The following is a 25,997-nucleotide window of genomic DNA, read 5'->3' on the forward strand; positions in this document are numbered from 1 at the left end:
TTTTGATTTTCCATTAATCAATGATTGAATATTAAAAAACACTAGTTTAAAAATAATTTAATCTATTTTAACCTTACAGATGGATTTTCTTTAGTTTTGTTAAATTAATGACAACTCTATAATTGACTGAAATGAAATATCCTCAATTATTTCACTTTTAAGTAGGCAGAACTAGATTATATACTAATATATATATAGTATCAAATCATTTTTATCTTTTTTTATTCGTATCATCTGTTATTTATATATACATTTTTTCCCGCGATTTTAAGCAGAGACAGCGTCTCTTGTTTCAGTAGCGCCATCTAGGGCCAAGAGAACGCCTTAGCTACTCATGCTTCACAACCCTTTTTACGGGACGTACTTCATTGAATGATCGTAATTTAGACTTGAATCAATCACCTCTGAACTAGTACCCCCAGTGGTATTGTCTCGATATGGAGGACTTTATGTCCACAACAGATTTATACGTGCACCAGCCACCACATACAAGGGGAGTCTTCGGCAGGCGGAGTGTGAACTCAAAACCCAAGGGATACGAATCCAATGCCCTACCAACCAGGACAATTCATAAAGTAACTATTCGTATGAAACTATGTGTCTTCACGTTAGTCTTATCAAAACTGGATCTCTTAATTTATCGAAATAGACACTGATATCATGTAATTCGTATACCTCATCCTCCAAATAATCAGAGCTAGGCTGTATCTGATATATATATAGGACAAAATTCTTTCTTTTTTTAAAAAAAAATTTCGTATCATCTGCTATTTTTATACTTTTTTCGATGAATTAATTCAAACGAAGCAATTGTTAATATTTTGTAAAGTAACTACATGTATGAAACTATTTGTAATCCCGTTAGTCATCTGATTTATGAAAAAAAGGCTTTCTTAATTTATCAAAATAGATTCTGCTATCATGTCATTCGTATGCCTCACCCGCCAAGTAGTCAGAGCTAGGCTATATCTGATATATAAAGTGTCAAATATTGAACAACAACAATTTTGTTTAACAGCTATGTGCTCAAAATCTAGAAAACTTTCTTTACACGATTACTTAAATTTTACTCAAATCGATCTTCCTCTTTTTAAAAAGAAAAAAAAAATTATAAAATTGATTTATTTTTTATTACCTACCTTTTGAACATAAATTTTTTTTCTGGTAGAGCAGTAAGTTTTTTAAAACACCAGATTTTAAAAAATTATTTTATTGAAAAATATTCTAATTCATGTTTCATTTAATTAAATGTGTAACAACTCTGAATAAGAGAGAGCCATATTTTGAATTGTACTTGAATATAGATCTGTAGTGATCGTAGCACCATCTTTCATTCATGTCATTCTAAAGCGCTACCTATCTACTTTCCCTAATACAATCTTCGCCCGGGGAATCCCCGTTCTATGTATACGTGCGCTAAGCAGTGATGTTCCGATAGTTGTTAGTAAAATAAAGAGTTTATTTTTCTAATAGCGATGGAGTGCTTTATACAACACTCTACATGAACATCACCACAGATCTGTCTATCTGTTCGTGTGTGTGTATGAAGACGATCATTCAAATACGCAACTTTTAAATGGATGAAATTTAGCTCTTGATTATTTTTCTAAATTTGTATCAATATTCATAAAAAAAAAACAAAAAAAAAACGTCGGGATTGGTCTTTCCAAAGCTTTTTCTCGCATTCTCTATATCGCATTGGTGTATAATAATTATGAAATATTAACCTTTGGCGTCAATTTAGCATTTTTGATGCATCTATCGTGTCAACCTTGGCGAGTTTTTTGGCGATTAATCTCTGGCATGCGGTCAATAGTAACCGAAAATCAAATTTGTGTTTTAGACGGATTTTTTTCGAAAAATTGAAGCAAAAATTTGACGCAGAACTATATCTGCAGCCAAAAATCACATACCAAATTTGATATATTTAAGTCCTGGCAGTTTTGAATTAGCTTGTTTACATGTTTTTGAAAATACAGACGATTAATGCTTTATTGGATTTGGCTGAAACTTTTATAGGTATCTACATTATACATTATGCCGTACATTATTATCTACATTTAGCCAACTACGATAGTAACTTCCAAAAAATATTATTACTCTAAAGACGTTTTTACACCATCTAATCACTGTAAAATAAAGGGTTTTTTTTTCATTGATACAAACTAATTGAATTGACTTCCAGTTTTTCTCTAAATTTAACAAATTATTAAAAATATTTTATGCTCAATTTGTAACATTACTTTTCATTATTGTGATGAAATTCAAATAGTTTTCGTTGTTAATGCAAATATGTAATGACACATTTCGCTTCTATTTTCAAAACTAAGAAATGAAGATTTTGCTTTTTCTTCACATTCTCCGGTAAAATCGGGATGGATTTTACTTTCCCTATTTCATTAAATTATTTGTGCAATCTTTAAATTAAACTCTTTAAAATGATTAAGTATATCAGTAAATATATACGGTGCAGCGAATGATTTTATTTGCTATTTTTCTTTTTGCATGTTTCAATCTAGTTAATTTATTTATATGTAAAATATTTCGAACCGTTTCAATATTGGTATCAACTGCATATGTTGCATGAAGAATAAGAAAATGATAATGACGTTGATAACTTTCATTTAGATATTAAATGACTTCGATAACTGTTTTAACCATTAGATTTAACACCATTAGAGTGTTCATGCACACAATAAATAGAATAAGTGCACGGTTACTATGAAACATATCTTAAACGCCGGAGCAGTTTGAAATAAAAGAAAATACTATGTTAAGGAATTCATGAATTGTCTATTATTCATTAAATTATGAAAATGAGTTGAAATGAAATGAAGTGATTATTATTATTACTGGCGGGCAAATGAGTCGTCAAATGTGACTAGTATTTTAAATTTTAAAGAATTATGGAATAAAACAAATTTATAAATATAAATTTATTTTTCATAAATATTAATGATCATACTTTCTTACGAATACATAGGGCCAAATTTAACTTACTTTCTATGCTCCATTGGTGATTATATTAATTATATGAACTTTCTATAATATTAAATTTAGTTATGTTTTAATAATAAGAAGAATGAGAATTTCTTTTTACTCTGATGATTTAATTTCAGTTTTAATACTGGATAGTTAAAAGCAATGCAGATAGATATTAGGAAGTAAGCGATTTTATTTAAAGCATTTTTAGTCAAATTATAAACACAAGATATATTTATATAAAATGGCGTTTTTCACTCAAAAAATATATCGTTGTAAAAAAGAAAAACTGCGATGAATGTTATGCTGTGGTGCTATTTTTGTTTGTTTGTAGAAGGAAGGGAGAATTTTGAGAGGATCTCAGAGCATTCACTTTCTTTTGAAAATATAAACAAAGTCAGCTGTTGAAAAACTTTTTTACTGATGAAAAGTTTCTAAAAAAAAAAAAAAAAAAAGCTCAAGATTGTGAATCTCAACGACAGATGGCAGCACCATAAGTGGGAGGAGCAGATTTCAAAAATTTTATTCCCGGTCGGATTCCATGTCGAATATTCGAAGCCAGTCGTTTGACAGGAGCATGGTGGGTCGTCTGTTGAGTAACAACAACATGTGGCAGTCAGAACGCAACGAACACCTGTTACTTCAACAGCTTATTTCGTCTTCGCTATCAAAATGATCCAAAAGTGAAATTCAAGCTTTGATTCTCGTAAGTAAATTTTTGTGAATTTTGATTCCATAGATTTTTTTCTTTGCATTTATTCTCGGAATTTGAGCATATGTTCTTTTGTTAGTTTTTTTTCTATTTTCATTTTTTTTTTCTTCTCCATTTAAATTCTTCATTGATCTGAAATACTTCAGGATTATTTCGCATGTAAATGATGATGTTTCCTGAAATTATTATTGTTTTGTTACGATTGATGCATTTGATGTAATGTTTCATATTCTTGCCGGTTTTGAAAAGATAAAATTTATTTTTGGATAAGTTACTTTTGCATGAGATGTAATGTAAATGCAAAATATTTTGAATTTAATAAGTGAATTTTGTATGAATTGCTCTAGTTATTAAAAGTTGATTTTAATTTATATGTTCTCGTAAACAACGGGAAAAAAATGAGAATTATTTATGGACCATTTCTCATTTTGGCATTTAATTATGAATATTCAATTCTACCTTTCTTTGTATACAGCGTTTATTTTACGTCATCAAATTCAAAATATATATTTAATTTAAGTAATTTATTTTTTGCATTAGTGATTTCTAAAGAAAACTTGAACTTAGAAAAATGCTAACTATAAAAGGCTTTTCTTAAAAAAAAAAAGACTCACTATAAAAGGTTTTTCAAAGGTTTGTTAAAAAAATATTTTAAAGGATACTAGTGAGTTCGTACAAAAAACAGTAACAATTCAAAACTCTACTTAGAAAGTTTATAAAATTTAAATTAAAATAATATAAAACTGGATTTTTCTCTGCTACTTTAAACTTTTGTAAATAGGCATCTAAAATCTTAATTTATAAGGGCATTTCATTCTAGTTATTGCCTCGTTAAATTGAATCGTTCATGTTACGTTACCCTGAACATGACCTGTGATATTATATAACAAGAACTATTTTTTTTTCAAGTGACTGAAAATAGAAAGCTATTAATATTTATTCCAACAACTTCTCTACTTATTATTCAGCTGAAAGAAAAATTGCATAACTCGTGTTATTTATGTGACGTATGTATAAAGTAACCTAAGCGTAATAATGTAATGAACATCATTATGTAACATATGGCGTTTTTATTCTTTAACTTTTATCCAAAGAAGGATTTTTTTTTACAGATTTTTATTAATTTTGTCAAATTATTTTTTTGTTAAACATAGAATCGTTCTTATTAAACATTTATTATCAAATTACACAAAGAAATCAGAGATGATTGTGGTTCACTGAAATTCTGGATTCTTTTTTATGTACTTAAATAGAAATTTTCAGATTTTTGAATGCATTTTTTAAGAATTTTTCTTTAGAATAAATAACTTTAATAACTTTATTTGTTCAATTTTTAACTACAAATATACGGGTGATAATACTATAAAATGTAAAATGTAATTGAATATTGATAATGTAGATGTTACTTACACACTATTGTATCCAATTAAATTAAAAGTTCAAACGATGAGTTCAGTCTAAAAATATCATTTTTAGACCCTATTAGTGCAAATTTCAGCAGTAATTTTTTAAAAATAAATTGGAAGCATACATTTTTTTTAATATTCAATAATACATTCTCCTTTTACTGGCAATTTCAAGTTTCATATAGTTTTTACTACGATGAATTAAGTTTCTGTATTTGAAGGGTTAAGTGAGAGGTCGTCGTCTGCAAGAAAATATCTAACTTATTGAACTGACCATTCAGCAAAGAATATAAAGAACATAAAAAGGGCTGTTGCCATAGAAAAAGAAAATTTATTTTTTAAAATGTATCCGAAAGACGGATTATTTTATAAAATAAATGAGGCAAAAAATTTAATTTTAGTAAATTATTAAAATTTATTTTTGATTTGCTAATGAGATTGTTCGAAAATACTTGTGTATACATATTTGAACTTATTTCATAATAATTATTATTCTGAATTTTTTCACATTTTGGTGTATTTTTACGTCACGATATTTTTCAATAAGGGATTGCTATCATTTTTAAATGGAAACTTTCACAGATTCTTTTATTAAAAACTACTTTCTCCAGCCACACTTACGATAAGCTCAATTGAAATTAAATAAAATTATTTGAAAAGCAAAGGCAGTGTGACGACCTTCGTAAAGCCATCTTCTTGAATAAATTATTAAAAATAACAGTCATTTATTTTCGACTGTCACTTTAATGTTTTCCTGAAAGAAAATAATCGACATTTTCACTCTTTCATTCGCTTTGACATGGCAAACGATTTTTGGATTTCGAGTTGATTACGATTAAAAAAAAGATTGATCGTATATTAGTGATATTTTTGTGAGACAATTAGAATTAATTGTTATAAATCGATTTCTATATTAACAATTGAATATAGTCTGGATTTTTAGTATTTAATTGATAATTTCATTTTGATCAATATCAGATAAAAAGAAATTACTCTTTTATTGCCCGGTTCTTGCAATAAAAATGCTTTGGAAATAAATAACAAGGATTTCGTTTCATAATAGTTTTGTGTCTTCGTACAAAAACATTTAATTAGGAATCAGTTCTGAAAACTTTTAGAAAAATCTGTTAATATTGAAAAATGTTTCGAATCTTAGAATTTGTCTGAAAAGTTAATCCTTATTAATCGTAGGAAGTTATCTCTCAGACAGAAAAAAAATTTCCCTTTTTGTAGCAATTAATTTTTTATTGAAAATTGCAGCTTTTATTGTACTTTATTAGACATAATTATATCACATTGACTATAACATTTTCAATAAAATTAAGTTGGATATCAATCAATTTCTTAAAAACAATAAAATCGGCGAATTGAATTTTTTTGAATATTTTAAAGACCAGAAATAAATCAACTGGCAATTTTAAAAAGCGAAATGCAAATATAGCAAAAACTCCAACTATCCGAACTTCAATTATCCGAATTGCCAAATATTCGCATGCTTTCGAGGATAAATTTGTTCTCAAACAAAATCTTCCTTATTAAAAAAGAATAAAGACAACGAAAAAACTATCTTTGATTGATATGTCCACGCAGCGATGCTTTAATGTAATATGTAAGAATACAAAAAGTAGGCAATGTGTGTTTAATCATTAAATTAATGTTACAGGTATACTTCATTTTTTTAAAAAAAATATGATATTATCTAAAGGCTGGCATAAATTGCTCCATGATAATTCATGATAAAAAAATAACGTTCAAAATGTTTTACAGGATAGGATGTTGAAACTAAAGCTATTTATTTTGGCAGATAGATACTTTTTCTAATAGTTGGTACTCATTTAAAAAAGTTTTTCGAAAATGAAATCAGATCTAAAAAAAAATTAGTTAACACTCTGACGATATACCTCAACAACTTGTCTATATTAATGTTATAAAGCTATATTTATATCTCTTTAAAATTCAAGGGGATATCGATTTTATTTCACTTAATTTTTTCTTCCAATTTTAATGAATTTTTCAAAAAGTTATTAGGTATGTTTTACAAAGTTACTTTTCATTGCTTAATTTGCGTTAATGCCCATGCGTTTTGCCACGAAATGTTATTACTTTTTTTTGTCTGTAAATTTATATGTGAATGTGATGATAATACTTTTGCGTGTGAATTTAAGAATAAATTTTAAAATTAAAATAAAGATTCATGAATGGAACCTAAAGCATTATCATTAGGGATTGCAATACCGGACCAAAATTTCAATACCGGTATTCGGTATTTTTTAGATCTTAATACCGGGATACCGGTTTTAATACCGGTATTAGAAATTTTAGAAAAAGAAAGAAAACAAGGGGTTTCTTTGTTTTATTTGCCCGTTTCATAAAAGAGTGTAAATATCACAAAAAATAATATGTAATTTATAAATTATAACAGTATATAAAGAATCACAAAAAAGTAAAGGAACAACTTATTTATTTAAATCACAAAAAAAGTATAAATATGACTATTCAGTCTGTGGTATTATTACAAATTTTTTAAATGTGATCTTAAAAAACATAGTGCATCAATTGTACTGTTATTAAGCATGAAAAGTAATTTTGTGTAAAAATTACCAACTGTGAAAAACGCTCTTTCGGCATTTACGCTAGTTGGTGATACTGTTAGTAATACGTGATATACTTTTTCCAAGTATTTACCTCTAAATCCCTCATCATCAAATAAATCAATTTCTCGTCGGATGGTTTTGGATATAGCTGATTTTTGTATTGTATTTTGATTCGTTGTTTTTTTTTTTGTTTTTGTTTATCGCTAATTCTAATTTTTGTTCAAGAGACAATTCCTTTTCACTATCGAAATTAGTATCATCATAGTCTTCGATAACTTAACCGAATTCTTCTGAATGTGAATAGGTTTGTGGGTAAAACATTGTAAGAAAATTTACTATAATCAGATTTGAATTGATTATTTTCTTTTCTTCTTTTTCATTTTCATTTTCAAAATCATTATAATTATGTAAATACCATAAGACATTTTCTATTTTGGTATGCCTTTCTTCTGTGCGATTTTTCAATGTAATATATAATTCTTCAGATAGTGATGTGTGCTGTTCTTTCATGATTGCAACATGAAATTTATTGTTGCATTAGCTATTAATAAATTAAAATCTCTCCGACATAATGCCTCTATAGTTAATTTTATTGGAAGTAGAGCTGATATAGTTCTGAATATTAAGTCGAATTCGCTATCTGAAAAATTAATTTACAGGTTTAAGTAGATTATTGCTTTTTGGATTGGATTTCTAAATTTCAAAAACCGTTCCATCATTAGGAGTAAACTGTTCCAACGTGTCTTAGAATCTATTATCAACATATATTCTGTTTTATTTTCAGTTAGTATATATTTTTATAATATGGCATTTTTTGTAGGGGAAAGTTTAAATATCTTAACAATTTTTCGAACTTTATAAATTATAGGAAGCAATTCTTGATGGGTTAATATTTCATCCTCATTAGCAATATCTTCTTCCGCAATTACATTGTCATTATCTTCATTGTCAATATCACTCTCACTCTTACTCTCTTCAATGTCGGAATCCGAAGTTTCTATCTCCACAATATTTGGATTCTTCTGTTCTTTATTTTTTTGGTATAATACATCTATTACTCCTAATTGAATTCCATGTGCATAGCACCATTGCTGATTTGCACCAATCAACTTTCCAACTTTTTTTATAACTGTTGCTCCATTAGTCGTTATGGATACAATATCTTCTTTCAGGGATAATCCATGTTTCGCTAATTTAGATTTAAGCAATTAATTAGCTAATTAATTTCGTCCGTTAGGGAGACATAAAAACAAAAACGTATACTATTTTGCTATGTTGGTGACCCCTGAACATATAGTGGAGACAATTTAAAAAAGTTCTAGTAAATAACGAAAAACCGGTATTTAAACTTGTGAATACCGGTATTACAAAATTGTGAAATGGCTCAAAATACCGGTATTCGGTATCCCGGTATACCGGTATTGCAATCCCTAATTATCATGATATGATGTTTTGAGATCATAATTTGAATCTCATTTAAATTTCTTTTCTCAGAAATAATCTGTTTTCATAAATTACACAGTTATCCTGACCGATGAAGCTCTACTGTAAGAGTTAGATGATATTCTAATAAGATATTTGCCTTTTATTTTCCTTAATATATACGCCATCGTAAATTGGAAAATCGTGTTCCAAATTTATTTATAGTGTCATACATATCCTCGTCTTTGTCAATTTAAAAATTAGTTTTTTTAATTGAAATTCATTAAAGTCATGCTTGTAGATCGAGCATGACTTTACTAATGAATGATTACTCTAATAATTACTGGGAATGTTATCGGTTGAGCACGAAATTGAAATTTATCTTGTGACCAGTTCATTAAACCGAAATTTTTATTGAGTAAGTGCACGAAAAAACAATTTTATCGCAATAAATATTTAATTAAAATAAATGTATTTAATATATGAATGATTATTGATATTTAAAATATGAATTCATAGAAATTTTGGCCTTTTTCAGGAGAAGATGCTTAACTTCTGACATCAGCCAGACTAGTGTATTTCCTAACTTAGAGGCGGGGGGGGGGGGATATGAAACTAAGAGCAAGTCACAAAAACTGACAGTAAGATAATAAATATGACTGTGCTGATTTTTTTAAACTTAAGCTATAACTTTAACTTAAACTTAAGTCAACTATAACACTATATGCTTCTATATCTTATGAGCCGGCGTCCTGGCATAGGGGTAGCGCGTCTTCCCCGTGATCTGGGCGTCCCGGGTTCGAGTCCCGGTTTGGGCATGGTTGTTCTTCTGTTGTTCTATCTGTGAGATGTGTGAATGTGCCCTCCTGTAAAAAGGGGTTGTGCAAGCGAATGAGTGATGCGTGAAGTGGTAAAGTCGTACTCTTGGCCCTAGTTGGCGCTGCTATAAAAAATAAGAGACGTTCCCCCTCAGGCTTAAATCGCTGTCTTCGTAACAGCGGGCTTGTCAGTGGCAAGTGCCATAAGAAACAAACAAACAACAAACAATATCTTATGAGTCTTCTCAGCCGCTTTATATATATTGCAATTTAATGCTTTGGGGGTTAAGATTTTTTTTGCCCTTTGTTCGCTTTCGCTCGCCAATCCTGATGTTCTTCAGTTCCAGTTAGTAGGTTTTAAAACTGCTTTGGCCATTCATTCAATGCTGGAAGCTCTTCATCTTCCCAGGGTGACAACATGCATTTGCCGATCCACTTTGTAAATTATCGTTGCGTTTCTTGAATGCACAATAATTCATTCGATAGTGAAGATTGTGTTCTGGAGTGAAATGACTTGAAGATACATGTTGTCTTTTCTGGGGTTTATTGGTAACAATAACAACAAAAGGCACATGAAAACACCTTAGTGTAGAAAGCCTAGAGAACTACACATAAAACTCTCTCGGAAAGAGACGGGATCCGAGAGCCGAGATAACACTCCCCCTTGTACAGGAGTACAGTTCGCTTCTGCAAGAAAAAAAATATATACTAAACAACAACAGGGAGACCACGTGACACATGATTGGCAGCTAGTTCCGCCCAGGGATATCACGTGGTTAACTGAATTCTCAACACACTTGCTTCCGATTCAAAACTCAAAGCCCACAGTGAGAACATTCTTTGAACATATCCCTAATATCTAAATACTGATTTCATTTTTCACGTTTTGTAGCCAATGTAGCAGCTTAGCGATTAGTTTTTTTTTCCAATTGCCACGTTCTTGCTCGGTCTTTCTTCGCATTTTTTTTTTTTTTTTTGTATCTAATATCGAGCCCCATTACTATTTAAAAAGCAATGGAGGGTTAATAGGCATTGCTTAGGTATTCAGCGGATTTCTATCCGAGGGACGAAAAATTTCTGTTCTCGAAAAAGATAAACAAACCTGAAAGCTATTTATTAGTGTGACCACAAACGGTGTCTAATAAAATTAGAAAGTAGAATTAACAAATAACATTGTTTTAAACTCATTTGCTGTTAATTAAAGCTTTACTTTTCCCTTTTTGTCACCATTTCACCTTCTGCTAGAAAAAAAATATATACTAAACAACAACAATTCCGAAGTCCGAAATAAATATTTACTATGACGCAATAATAATTTTTCTTAAATATTTCAGACAATACAGGCAAAACAAACCTCAAATTCACGAGTCAGGTGACTATCTACCGATCACAAAGCGAATAAAATGCAATAACTTTTTTTTATATTATAGAGAGATATTTTTACTTTATGTTATGTTTGGTTTTGAGTGTGCATATGTGAATATGTGTTGATAAGGAATGTTTTCATTTTTTCCCCGAAACTTGTACCGTCCCTGAATCTGTTTCGGGCACAAAATATCTTTTCTAGAATATTTTCACTTCTTTCTGATTTTATTTCATCCATTTTAGTTCAGAACCTTATGTACACAGTCGAGAAGACACATGTGACTCACGAACCACATGTTTAAACTCTTCTCAAATGCGAAACATCTAATTTTACATCTGACAATGAAATAAAAAATTAAGTTGATAAAATTATAATAAGCACACTTTTAGATGTGTGATTTTCAGCTCTCGAAAAAATAGAACCATCTCTATTTTGGAAATGCTTCCAGCTGTGTTGAAAACACGGAACTGCTCGTCTGTAATTTGATATTTTTTTTTGAGGAAATGAATTGAATTAACAACTATTAACAAGAAATTTTGTCTCTAAACTTTTCGTCGGCATGTTTCATACCTGTAATCGTTTATCTTTGTTTGTAAAATATAATATCTAAAAAAGCTCGATCGTTTCTTCAAACATTCTAATTAAAGTTAGAAGGCCACTGTTCTCAAATGTGGGTTTCTGTCGTTGTTTAAACGGATAATCATTGTGACTTATTTAATGAAAAAGTTTACTACAAACATTTCATAAAAAGTTAGTTTTTTTAAAAATTTAATCCGGACGTTTTTTTATTATGCGTAATTGTTAATTTAATTTCAGGGAAAATGCATTGAAATCGAATATGTAAATAAAACATTTCTAAACTTTTAGAACGGATTTCAAAATAGGATTTGCAGAATTTTCGAAGTACATTCTTTTCTTTACTTATTACTAGGATATATTGTATCTGTACATAATTAGATGATTGAAGCAGTTGAATTTTGGTTCGAATCTCATTTGAAGTCAGAATTCGTACATCGAAATTTGAAGATATTTGTCACTCAATTAAATAAAAAAAAAAACCAAAATTTTCATACAATATACTGTTTTATTCGAGAAAGCTATCTATTCTAGTAGTTATTTTTTCATATGCAATAGAGTGCTTTGATAATTACTAACATTCATTTTGAGCCAATCGAATGGTGAAAACAATCAAAACGTGCGAGATGCCAGAACTATAAATTAGAAAATTTCTTCAGACAGAGATACGTTTTATAACATTTATGTTTAATTTCATAAGTTGATGAAAAATAATTGTGCTCTTATTTAGGATCCTTTGTAGTTTACCTATTGGGTCCAAAATTTGTTAGACATCAACAGTTTTGATGTCAATGTCACGATTAAAAAAATTATTTATCTTGAATTTTGAGTATCATATTCTACTGAACTCGAAAAAATCGACAATTAACCACTGAAGGATTTTTTTTCGAAATTAGAAACATATCAACAATTTTATCAAATATATCATTTTCAAAACTCACCCATCTAGCTTGCTGTTTTGTTTTCCATTACGCACGGATAGAAATATCGACATATAGTCATTTCATTGATAAATATAATCTTATATTTGATATAGATCTATTAATTATAAAATGATAGTTCAAATGTCATCATTTTATCTCACTGAATTCTTGAAGTGTGCTTATATGCCCACGAAAAAGCAGACAAGCACAATTACCTCAGGCAGATCGTGTTTTAAAATTTGATAGAAATCATTAATTTTGAAAAATATCAAATACCACTTGCCTGGCTTGTTGGGTTTTCGGGTTATCGTATTCACATACATACGGAAAGGCAGACATCATTCCTAAAATGAATTTTTTCGGACCAGAGAAGTTTAAAAGAGGAGATTCATAAAATCTAGAGATTGAATCTTTTGATAATTCTGATATTCTTCATATGTTTCGAATACGAAAAAGCAGTGACAATTTTCGGCATTTTGTGACCCTGCGGTAGTGATCATTATGTGGCCCCTCTTTTAATGAATTAGTCAGTTTGTTTCATATTTCAACACATTTTAAACTTAACAAGTATGTTAATGACTTATTTTGTATTTCTTTTGTATTTTAGTAACTTTTTGAAATTGTATAGGCTTCTATTATTTAAATAGATGCGTGGATGCCTAGCATTCATCATAAATCACGTTTGCGTGGTATCCATGTTTGCATAAAAATATTATTTAAGCAGACACACATGTTTATGAATAATATAATAATAGAGTGGATGCATTGAAATATTTAGAAATCTAACCAATTATATTTCACAAAGTGTTAATATTTTCTAATTCACACTGTTCCTAATTATTATTTCACTATTATATTATTCCTAATATTTTATATTTTTGCAGCGTACTTTAGCGCTATATATATATATATATATATATATATATATATATATATATATATAGAGAGAGAGAGAGAGAGAGAGAGAGAGAGATTTCATGATGATTCGTTATATTCTCTCTTCACGGAGAGAATTGAAAGTTATTGCTAATTTTTTCTTTCAACATTTTTATTTTTTTATTTTTTTGTATTCAGTATTGTATTTATTTATTTAGTTATTAGTTTTAATTTGAATATTCGAGAACTTTTAGGGATAGAGTTGTAATAAAGAAAACAAAATAATTTTTCTTTTATTTTTAAAGCACTCTGCCAATATGCATTATATTTTTTTATATAACTTTCGTTAGTTAATCTGTAACTATTAGAATTGAGATATTGTTAACAGAATAACTGTGAGTCTAGTTGGGCATATCTTCTAGTATCAATAAGATATCTTCAACCAGTGACAATCTACAAATGCATACGTAAACAACATTATTTCTGTAGTCATTAAAACTAATATTTTATTAGAAAATTTGGTTTCTCTTTCAATGAAATGTCCTTTTATTTGGTCAATAAACTAATTATCTGGATAGGGTCCTTCCGAATTATCTTGATGGTTGAAATTATACATATAATAAAATAGAAACCGGCAGTTATGGTCTCCTCGAAACTTCCCTGCATACTCTCAAATAAAAGTCTTTTCTCCCCTCGCTTAAAATTGTGCACATTGGGTAGACTGTGAATGCACTGCATGGCTTTGACAAAAAACAGTTACGAAATATTGATCTTTGACATGAATCTATCATTTTTACAGAATCTATCGCGAGAATATACAGTTAGCACGCCATTTCCCTGATCGAGTGAAACTAAAATTTGATACTGAACTGTAATTGCAAGATTACTTACAGAAATTTGATACTGAACTGTAATTGCAAGATTACTTACAGAAATTTGATACTGAACTGTAATTGCAAGATTACATACAGAAATTTGTTACTGAATTGTAATTGCAAGATTACATACAGAAATTTGACACTGAACTGTAATTGCAAGATTGAAACCAAAATTTGATACTGAACTGTAATTGCAAGATAACATACAGAAATTCAATTATTTAAGTTATTAGTTTATGAGTTATCGTGTTTACATGCTTGCGAACATACAGGCCGACAGACAGTCAATCCTTTGACTCATACAGCTCAAAATATGATAAGAATCTATATTTTAGTTGCTAAACCTGTCTACCAAATTTTATCTGTCTAATTCTTTACATTTTGTAGTTATTGAGTTCACTTGCACTTGGACAATCAATCAAGCAGATTTCCCCATAAAGGATTTCGTTCTAAATGTGACAGAAAAGCTACACATTTGGTCTTGAGTTCATCTATCAAATTTCATTCGTTTAGTTCGAAACGTTTTGGAGTTATCGTATTCACAAACAAACAGATATAAATGAAACCAGCGGGAGTAGTTTCCCCGAAACTTTCTCGCTTACTTTCCAATGATGGCCGTATCCTTTTTTTACATAAGATTATGGACTTTGGGTAAAATCATGAATATTTTGAGTGGCATTGGTAAACGACAGTTACAAAGTATAGATCTTTGACATAAATACATCATTTTTATTGAATCTATTTGAGAATATGTATTTTGGACACCTTTTTGGCAACCGATTGGCAATATAATTTGTCATAAATTTACAATTGTAATCACAAAGTAACATTAGATTTCATTCATTTATGCCATTGCGTGTATGAGCTACTGCGTTTACATGCACGTGAAAGAATAGAATGGCAGACGGTGAACTGTTTGTCGGAATTGGTTCAAAATTGGATGAGTATTTATATTTTAGATTCTAAACTTGTGTACTAAATTTTGTCTACCTCGCTCTTTGCATTTTGTAGTTATCGAGTTATGTACTGTTATATTTGTTCGAGTTAGTCTGTACTCGAATAAACAGACAAATCTTGTGAATGGATTTTGTTAAGAAATTGATAGAAATATATAAATCTGGTTGTAATTCCATATATCAAATTTCAGCCGTTTAGCTGAGAGTTATTATAGGCTACCTTGTTCACAGAAAAAAAATAATAAAAATGTTTTTTTTTTTTTTCGGACTGAGGAAGGAGGGAAACGTAGAGATTCGTCAAAATTACGAATTCATTTTTTTTTTCAACGATTACAACACTTTCTCTACGCGTCTTGCATATGAGTAAAAACGGTTACATAATATCAGATTAAAAACAATTATTTTTTGTTTCTTTCTTCTGAAATTTCGAACGTGACCAACCTTTGTGTGTGTGGTGCATTAAATATCCCGGAAGTACGAATGTTCTTCATACTGCTCGAGTATTCCGCCATGCGTGCCCGTCTAAATTGACGAATTTCTACCTAAAGATCAAGATGAGAATCTCAAGACACTTATTAAACAAGATTAGCAGAAGTGTTGTGTGAATTCCAGAGATTTTCTCGGAACCTTATCTTGAAACGAAACCACTGCTATTCGTATATCTCTAATCACTGTTGATCCAACATTTCATGTCGTGGTTAGATGCAAATCTGTGCGAAGCTGCCCGCAAAGCGAAGGTAATCAGTGGAGTTGTTTTGAGTCAATAAAGCAGTCGAGTGCAGTGGAGCGATATCTCGAGAACAAATATTTGAAAGTTTGAACAAAGAGAGAGAGCGAAAGACAAAACACTCGAAACCAGGATCGTTGTCAACCGCTAGACAAGATATGATCTTTGGAATTCTATTTGGCTCATCCGTTTTATCTCGGGCTGGAGCGTAGGTGGATGGAATTTGGAGGTGAATAAACCGATACCTGGAATCTGAGAATTCCTTATAGGAGAAATTGGAGGAAAATTGTCAATTTATTAAAGATAGTAAAATTAAAAGCCCCACGAAAAAATAATTTCTCCACAATGAGTGAATTAAAAATTCTAAATGTAATATTCAACAATGAAAATGTTCCTTTCCAATGCCTTGTCAAAGGATAATGTTTTCTTTCACATGAAATATGTTTTCCACATTTTTTATGGAAAGAAACAGTGTTCTGTTTATCAAAATTATCTATCACACAAATACTGATTTCAAGTAAAACAATGTAACACTTCATTGCTAATCACAGCAAGTAAAACGCGATCTATACTGAAGGAGAGTATATAAGTATGCAAGAAAACAACAGCCTTATATCGCAAGGGTGGACCTAGTGTGGCCTACAAACCATGCCCCTTGGTACCAAGTCCATGTAAGTAAGCTACTAAAAGATATATCCCAGCATCAGAAGAAAGGCAGATAACCTATTTACTTTTAACTTTCTCGTATACATGGTAGTGTATTAATCGTGGTAATACATAGTAGTGTAATATAGTGCAATGTAAAGTGTATTAATCGTCAAAAAATTCGTCTTCAATGCTATATTGTTCTACCAGAATAAAAGAATTAAATCTAAATTTTTGAAAATTAATAGCAATTGGGTGCTATAATAGCATATTGGCTATTTCCAAAAACCATAAACTGATTCTTTTCAATTATTTTATAATACACTTTTTATAGAGAAACACTGCAGAGTTTAACGTTCAAAAGGCAGATTTCACATCCTGAATCTATAAAGCTTTATCGCTTTATATGGTCACAATATGAGTCCAGTGTCATCCGTTTTACTTAATCGCCGTTGTTTACATGGAAAAATTTTAAAACGTATAATTCAATATTGTTCCGACCTTTAACTTTCTCATATGCGAAATATAAAGTATAGTTATCGTCAAAAAATTCGAACTCAAGATTTTAACTTATTTTCACGTTTTCGGCCCTGAGTTAAAAAAAACATATTTTTCGAAAATGTTCGTCTTTCTCCCTGACAAAGATAACTTAAAAAACGCTTTGAGCTAGAAAGTTGAAATTTGTTATACAGTTTTTACACCAAATTTTCAGATTTCTATCAAATTTTGAGTAAATCTGTTCTGAAGAAGTCCGGCTGTTCAAATATTAGTTAACACGATAATTACAAAACGAAGTTAACTAGATAAATAAAATTGCATACATAGATTTAAAATCTGCGCACATAGATTTAAAATCTGTAGAATAGTTACTTATCAAATGTTGTGCCAAATCCAACTACAGGTTGACTGTCTGTTGGCACGCACTTTCAGAAACATGTAAACGCGATGCAGTGACTTACATATATCAAATTTGGTATGGGATTTTGTGCCTACAAGTGCAGTTTTGTGCCAAATTTTTGTTTGAATCATTTGAGAAAAAAGTATCTAAAACACAAATTTGATTTTCGGATGCTATTAACTGCATTTCAGAAATTAATAGCCAAATAACTTGCCAAGGATGAAACGATAGATTTAAACTTTCTAAATTCACGCCAAAGTTAATATTTCGCAATTATTATAAACCAATACCAAGCAAGGTAGTCTATTAGAGAGTATGCGAGAAAGTTTTGGGAAGACCAGTCCCCGCTGATTTTATTCTCAGTAAGCTGAGCTACTGTATTACATGATGAGTAGTGAACTAAATTTAAATTTGTAAAAAAAATATTAAAAAAACAGCTATTACAGGAATTGCAAATAATCTCAGTAAATAAATGTACTTTCGTATTCTTGATGTGAGATGAATTATTTACATTAGGTGAAAGGATTCTTCATAAAATGCGTTGACTGAAATGAAATGCACTTTTTTTATGATAGTGCTGGACTTTAAGTTGCTTTTTTTTAAAATTATATTGGTGAAAAGAACCAATACTGTAATGTATAGTTAATAAATAAAAAAGAAAATATCTTAACAAATTAGTACTGAATTTCCTCAAAAGATTTATTTCAGTAGATATCATCACTGCTGACATTCAGTAGATATCACACAGATATGACATCACATTGAATACAATTTTAACTTATGGGCTAACAAAAGCAAATATGAGCTAAATATTGATTTTATTGTACTGCTGCATTCTATTCAACGTTAAGTCCAAGGAAATCCAACGTAACTGTAGCCTATTGGCTAATATGTAGCAATGAGTTCATAAATCAAGATTGTTGATTTTTTTTCATCCCTTGGGAAAAATAGATCATAAGTTGAATGTCATCCAATAATTTGATAAAAATGACACAGCTCAGAATGAGATGTTGTTGATGTACCACACTGTCTTCATGTATAGAGAAAATTTAGTTAAATAACCGCTCAGTTCACAATTAGCTGTAAAATTGAAACTATGATCTTTTATTGCTTGTTTAATAATTTCATAGTTCCTATAGATTTTTCCCTTTGTTCTAGAGAAATGCAAGTATTTTTGAAAATGTATGCAATCAAGTAAGCATTTAATCAACAGCATAAATTTGTAATATTTATCTTAAAAAAATTATGTGCAAGCTTTTTATTGGTTTAAATTCAGTAAGCAGAAAAAAAAAAGAAAAAAAAACCTAAGAAGCATAATAGAAATGTATTTTTATTTTAATATAGAAATGCTATATTATATTTACAATGTCCAAATGGTAAGTCCTCAATGTGTTTGAAATCCCGCCAGTCCTATATTAAAATCTCTGCAAAAATGTGATATTGCTTTCAACATATTTCGATCGAACTGTAAATGGAAAAGTTATATTTCTTTACCCTACAATATGTCGTACTAAGGAACTGAAAGGTTGAAAATCACATTTGTTCACTTGCGCTAGCGAAAGATTTACAGACGCGAGTGCCAAAACAGTCCCCTATAATTCGCAGCGAGGCCATACTAAGTCTCCGATACCTTATAGAAATCGGAAAAAGATCTATATCTCCAAAATAAATTAATTTTCTATTTAAGATTTTGCTCTTGCAAACTGTGTTAAGGCAAATAATCTGAATCGACGGGTTGCTAACATCAGTTTTACTTCTTTGATAATTGTCTACCGAAGTGTACAATACGTCTTTGGCATTTTATGACAGAAGCATTTTGATGTGCGTGGCACGAGGAGTGCTTGAAAATAGATTGCATTAATCGGTTTGTAGAAATCTAGGCGCCATTTTTGTGTCAACACAAATAAGGAAAACCATGTCAGTGATAGATTTTATCTTTAAATGAGGTTTCTTGAATAAAATAAAATAAATTACTAGTAATGTAATTAAAAACTCATTTTCATTTAAACTGAACTTTTTTTGTACTTCCGACATTTAAGTATTATATGGGAAATAATTTATCTTAGCCTTGCATAGCCAAGACAAGTAGCAACTAACTGTTATACAACTTAGAATATAAAGACTGCATTTTCACTCTCCATCGTCATCAGTGGCTTAATGAGGATAAATGACTCCCTGAACATGGTATCATGATATTTATCTTTGAAAAGGGGCATAAACGTGCTAATATCTTATCTCCGTGGCATCCCTCTAAACATACACCCAGATCATTTATATTTCGTCAGCCTTTCTTTCTTTTATTGCTTCGCCATTTACTGATACACCTAGAAAGCAAACATTTGATACAATAAATTATGTTCCATTTTTAAAACAATATAATCCAAATTAAAATCCCATTGTTTTGTCTCGTTTTTACGAATCGTGTCTTCACTTTATGATTCAGGAATTTTAAAGCCTTACCCATTGATTCTTTACATTGTATTTTTTTTATCTCAATTCACTTGCTTTTATATTTTATTTTAAGAAATTGCTTTCCATTATTATCTGCTTCTTGCTTTTACCATTAGTTTGGCCCAATATGGCAACAAATGGCTCTGCTCCAATAAATAAACACAAACCAAACCAGAGCACGCATTTAATGGAAGCGTAGCATGTGTCCAATACCTTTTTTTTTTTTTTTTTATGTTTTAGAAAATGATACTTGGCTTTAAACTATCTGAAATGGAAATTTTTGAGATTTTCATTTCTGCAACGGAGCGATATCCAAACAACACTTCTTCCGAACTACGCCCTTGGAAAGAGTTACATAATTCACTTACACCAACCGCCCGGGGTAGTCCATGACCTGCGGGATAGATGGAATAAATCAGCCTCCCTGTCTTTTATCATCTGCAATCGAAGACACGAGGCGTCCATAACGAAGCCACGCGGGAAACAAAAGATTTTCCGCTCTGCAAAAAAAAAAAAAAAAAAAAATGCTTTATCTCGTGGGCGGGAAAGCGTGGCCGTTCACCTTCTCCAGCAGTAGGTCTCCTTCTTGAGTCATCCACTTGAGGCCTGGAATGTGATCCCGCTACCGTTTCTTCCTGCCCTTTGGGTGTCATTTCGGGATCTGGTTTATTTAGATGGCTTTGTTTATGTGAGGGAACAAAACTCCGCACCGTTTCTCTGCTGTTTGTCCTGGTATGTGGAAGCCGGATGTAAGCATTCGTCTTTGGGGATTTTCTTTTTTCCTCATCAAGTGCGGATTCTAGGACACAGAAGAAGGAGGTATTACATATATTTATGTTTCCAATATGTTAACTGAGAATGCCAGTAAGGGGCTTTGTTTGTATGATTTTTTTTAAAAAAATAAATCTTGACGTACTTTATATTTTCCAGAGCAGAAAAGTGGTTTCATTTTTTGGTTTGTATATCAATGTCTTTGTCAGCGGTATTGCAAGAATGAGTGGCATCTAAAACGAAGTCCCCCCTCCCCCATTATCATATATGAGTCTCAAAAACAAAAATAAATGCATTATATTATCATCTTCAGTACAACCTCCTCTTCCTCAAGAACAATTTTGAGGTTACACATCCAGGAACGAATTTTCACATATTAAATACACTCATACTGCAATAATCCTATAGAAATGAACAGCATCTTTGATTATTAGAAGGTTCAAGACAGATTGAGATTCTTCTAAGTGTCCCCGCTACGTAAATTATTATTAATAATCGATTTTACACATACGCGCGCACACACTACCATATTGGATAGTATTGCTCAACATCTTTGATTATTAACAGGTTCAAGTTAGGTTTATATTCTTCTAATTGTCCCCGCTTAGTCACTTATTAATAATAATCAATTTTGCAATCACACGCAATGCAATATCGTATACTATTGTCCTGCATCTTTGAGTGACTAGAAGGTGTGAACATTCAACTTCGTTGTTCGGTAGATTTTTTAAGCTGTTTCCTTCCATTTGGCTTGTTTAATTTTTCCAATATAACGTCTGCTTGTAAGGCGCATTGCTGTCATTATATAACATATTGAGATAACTGATATCTTTGGCTGAAAAAAATGTAAGATCTCTTTAATAGGCGGATGTTCCGAAAGATCTATTACAACTTTTAATAATAAGTCAGACGTATGGAAGCAATTTCTTTTAACAGTAGAACATAAGACCACTACTTTATCAACAAATTAAGTAACAGAAAAAGAATATATTTGATAAAAATTAAAAAGCCGATTAAACAGCAGAAAAATTTATAACAGCAAAACCCAATTGCGAGAATAACAAGATGCGAAATAAACATCACTTCTAATTCTTTGAACGCCCCAAACTTCAAAGGTTTGCGGGAGGTTTGATGTTCACACCGCGTCTTGCTGCACCTGTCATGTTGATTACTACTGATATTTTGTTATTCATATAACTGTATTCTTGAGTTTTTTGTGAATTTGAATGCATAGGCTCTGCATTTTACACTTTGTCTGCTATGACCGTTTGTTTTTAAAATGTGATTTGCTGACTTCTTCAGCGGTTTTCTTTTAAGTTTCCGGCCTCATTTTCTACTGAAAAAAGGATTTGCTTCTTTTTGCCTGACCTCCCCTTAAAGTTTGTAAATGACGTTCATAAGATAATCTGTTTAAAGCTCAGATACTGATATTTCGATTAGTGAAAAAAGGAATTCTTTAAGCATCGTACAAAAAATAAGATTATAAACATTTAAAAGACTCAGTGGAAACAATTTCAGTTTGGAATCAGCCGGCGAGTGCTTTGTGTGTCTTGTCTTTTACCGCTCGTGTTTGGGAATTCCTTTCTAAACGGATTCGTATACGGTTAGTAAAAGATTAAGCAATTTCGAGTTTTGGTTTATTTAGATAGTCTTATTTATACACAGAAAGGAAAATTAGAGTCATTTTCTGTTTATCCTGGCATCTAAAAACCGGATGTGCAATATTTGTCTTAGCCGCTTGAAAGAACGCTGATTTTCATAAAGGAGTTGCGCAGGACATTTGCGGAGATACATCTGCGTTTGCAATCTTGGACTTAATAAGTCTTTGTTAGACTAGTTTAGTCCGACTTGAAAAAAAAATGTCCCAGATTGATCAAACTTTCGAATAAAATATTCCAGTTTGTCTCTTTCTTTACTTGTGAGTAACTATTTTACATTTAAAATTAATAAATGATATTTCCTTTATTTCTTTTTCTTAACGCTTAAATGCATATCGTTGCCAATTGTCTACATCCAGTTCCACTTGATATTATTCAAAAACCTGAGTGTGTCCGTTTCCGAACGCTCGTTGATAACCACAGACAATAAATCATGTGTGAAAGAAAAAAGTAGACATTAGTTTTGGTGGGTAAGTTATAGCGTTTCTTAGATTTGAGTGTGGTGGGTGATGATGAACTTCAGTGTGTTACTTGAAGAGATAATTTCTCTTATCGAGTTCCCTATAAAAGAAGTGATTTACGTAATTGTTAAAAAATTACTTCTCATCTGTTGTCCAGTAAGCTGTCAATTTTGGATGTTGAATTTGAAAATTATATTAAATATGAGCTAGATTTTTGAGAAATATTGTATGTTGACAAAAATCTACATACAACTTTTCTCAAAATAAGTATATTATATTATTACCTGGATTTATTTATTTATTTTTTACGTAACTTATGACTATTTTCCTATAATAAACGATTTTTTTAAATTCAAAACAGTCATGCATTTAAGGGCTAAAATTATCTTTTTAATGATATCAATTCCATATCCATATAATTTTTCTCTTAATTTGAATAATATTTTTAATTCAGTTTGTTACTCAATCCAAACAACGTCATAATGGAATACAAATTCATCCATCAAAACATTCAATCACGTGATTTTAACTCCAAAATAGGATTTCCGCTTTTATTTCGTAATACATGCACTTTTATAATTTGCAGTAAACAGATTTAAGTCAATTAATGTTTTTCAGCCGTATTACATTACAAGAATTTAAAACACATTATATATCAATCATTTAACACCCTAACGAGTCCGTAAGGCAAACAAGCTGGTCATCAAAAGTGGTTAATACCTATATATTATGCATTACAAACTCAAATTTTCCTATTCTTACTATCACAACTTGGCTGATTATCGAGAATGAAAGGTTATCAAAATTTCCAAATATATCAAATAAAAAAAAAAAGTCTAGAAAAATTGGCATTTTGACGGATTGAGTTGTCTTTTGACGCAGATCTCTATCAACTAGTTCACTTTAAAGCAGAATTTGCGCCTGGTTGTCGCGACGTGGTGTGGTTTAAAATCATTACCAATTGACCAAGACATCCGGTAATTCCACTAGTTGAGGTCAGCGACACCTCTAGGCCTTATTTATGATTACTTTCTTCGTCTGCCGCCAACCGCTTTGTTTTTATTTGCTGATTCTCTTGAGGATTCAAACCGCAGCGGAGTGCTCCAGTTTCCTGCCAAGCTGTGGGAAGACGGATTTCATCTCTATCAACAGGTGACTGTCAAATTATCATTTTTTTTTAAAGATATGATGAGCAGATATATCTTCACCTCAGGTTAAACGCAGATACGGATGTTTTCTTTTTGAACTGTTAGGTGATGCGAATAGGAGAGGGTGGATGCGATGATAAAGTGTTTGTTTTGTGTCGCCAGTTTTTCTTGTTGGTATATGATACCGGCTCGAGCTATAGTCGGAAGCGGTGTCAAAAGTCATACCGTTTTGCCGAGAATGATTTGAGTGGCGTTTTTGTGATAAATTATAATGAATGTTTGTTTATATTTTGAACCAAATGATATATTTTCTGTCGAGAAGACGCTAATAAATAACATCAAGCGTAGGAAGAGTCTGTGCTCTTGCTGTTTTCCTTTCTATTGCCTTTTTACTTTAAATTTGATTTTTTATGGTAAGTTTTTAAGAAGTATTTAAAATCTCTTTGGATTTTTGTAATTTTATTTGGCAATTGTCATTGCTTTCTAGTTTTTTAATTTTTAAAAAAGTAAAAGTTGTGGCTTGTAAGTGCTATTAAATATCTGCGGTGTTCGCTGAAAATTTTTGACATTTGGGAGCACTTAACAAAATATCTATTGTTTGAATTTATATTTCTATTTTTATTGAAGATGTTAGGCAAAGTTGTGAAAATAAATATACAACAAACACCACAAAAAGTTTAAAACTAAAATATAAGATTTATATGAATAATGTGCAACGTACAGGCTTGGGGTACAATTTCTTTCAAAATTTCAACAAAATATTATTTTTCTAAAAAAAGCAGTTTAGACCAGATAACCGGATAGCTGTTTTACTAAAATTTTACAAATAAGATTACACACACATATAGATGCATAAATAAACCTTTTTAGTGCAAGAACATGAAGGAAAACTAAAGCAGTGTTTCTAAGCATATTTCTATTTAGTGTATGGATTATTTTAACTTCAATCGTGTTATAATGTGTTTGCTTCTTCGATCCTTTAATATAGTTTCTCATTCTTTTTTTCTCCATTCTTTTTTACTTCCATAAAATTATAACACTTAACTTAGGGACATCGAGATTCCATAAGGTAATTAGAGCTGATATCTGAGATTAATCAGGACAGTCCTAAATTTTGATTGTTTAAATTATGCCCAGAATTAAAAAGAAAAGAAGAAACAAATACCCCAAATTAAATTTTTAGAATGATCCTTTATTTTTAATGATATAGTTGACTTTGAATAACTAAAAATAATTCATCTGGAATTTTAAATATATACCTTCAGAAAAATTTTGTGAATAGAATACTCGGTAACATGAATAAACTTCCCGAATTCGTAGATTATAACAGCTCAAAATTTTGATTGTTTAAATTAGGCCCCGAATTAAATTTCTGGATTACTCCTTTATTCACAATGAGACAATTGACCTTGAATAATCTAAAAAAAATTCATCTGGAATTTAAAATAATTAACTTCAGAAAAATTTCCCGAATAGACTGACTATTCGGTAATTTGAATAAATTTCCTGAATTCATAGAATATGATCAACTAATTGTAACGCATAACAGCAGTAGAATATTGTTATTCCTTTGAATCATTCATTTCCAACGCACATGAATTCACTCTTAGCTTCGAATATAAGATGCTTTGGTGTCTTAATACAATACAATGAGATAGGTAAAGGTATTAGATACAATAAGATAGTTTTTTTTAATACGAAGTATAAAGAAAATACTGTAATCGTCAAA

At 30.4% G+C, this 25,997-nt stretch overlaps 1 protein-coding gene across 1 annotated transcript in view; it reads left to right on the plus strand.

The window, feature by feature from the left end:
• The first annotated feature begins 3,549 nt into the window (after positions 1–3,549).
• LOC129968482 (NAD(+) hydrolase sarm1-like) overlaps positions 3,550–25,997 on the plus strand; it is a 153,432-nt gene continuing 130,984 nt past the window's right edge. The window contains exon 1 of the mRNA XM_056082408.1: positions 3,550–3,688. The gene's annotated coding sequence lies outside the window, so the exon portion shown is untranslated. The remainder of the gene's footprint in view (positions 3,689–25,997) is intronic.

The sequence above is a fragment of the Argiope bruennichi genome, chromosome 5, assembly GCF_947563725.1.
Source record: "Argiope bruennichi chromosome 5, qqArgBrue1.1, whole genome shotgun sequence".
NCBI lineage: Eukaryota > Metazoa > Arthropoda > Arachnida > Araneae > Araneidae > Argiope > Argiope bruennichi.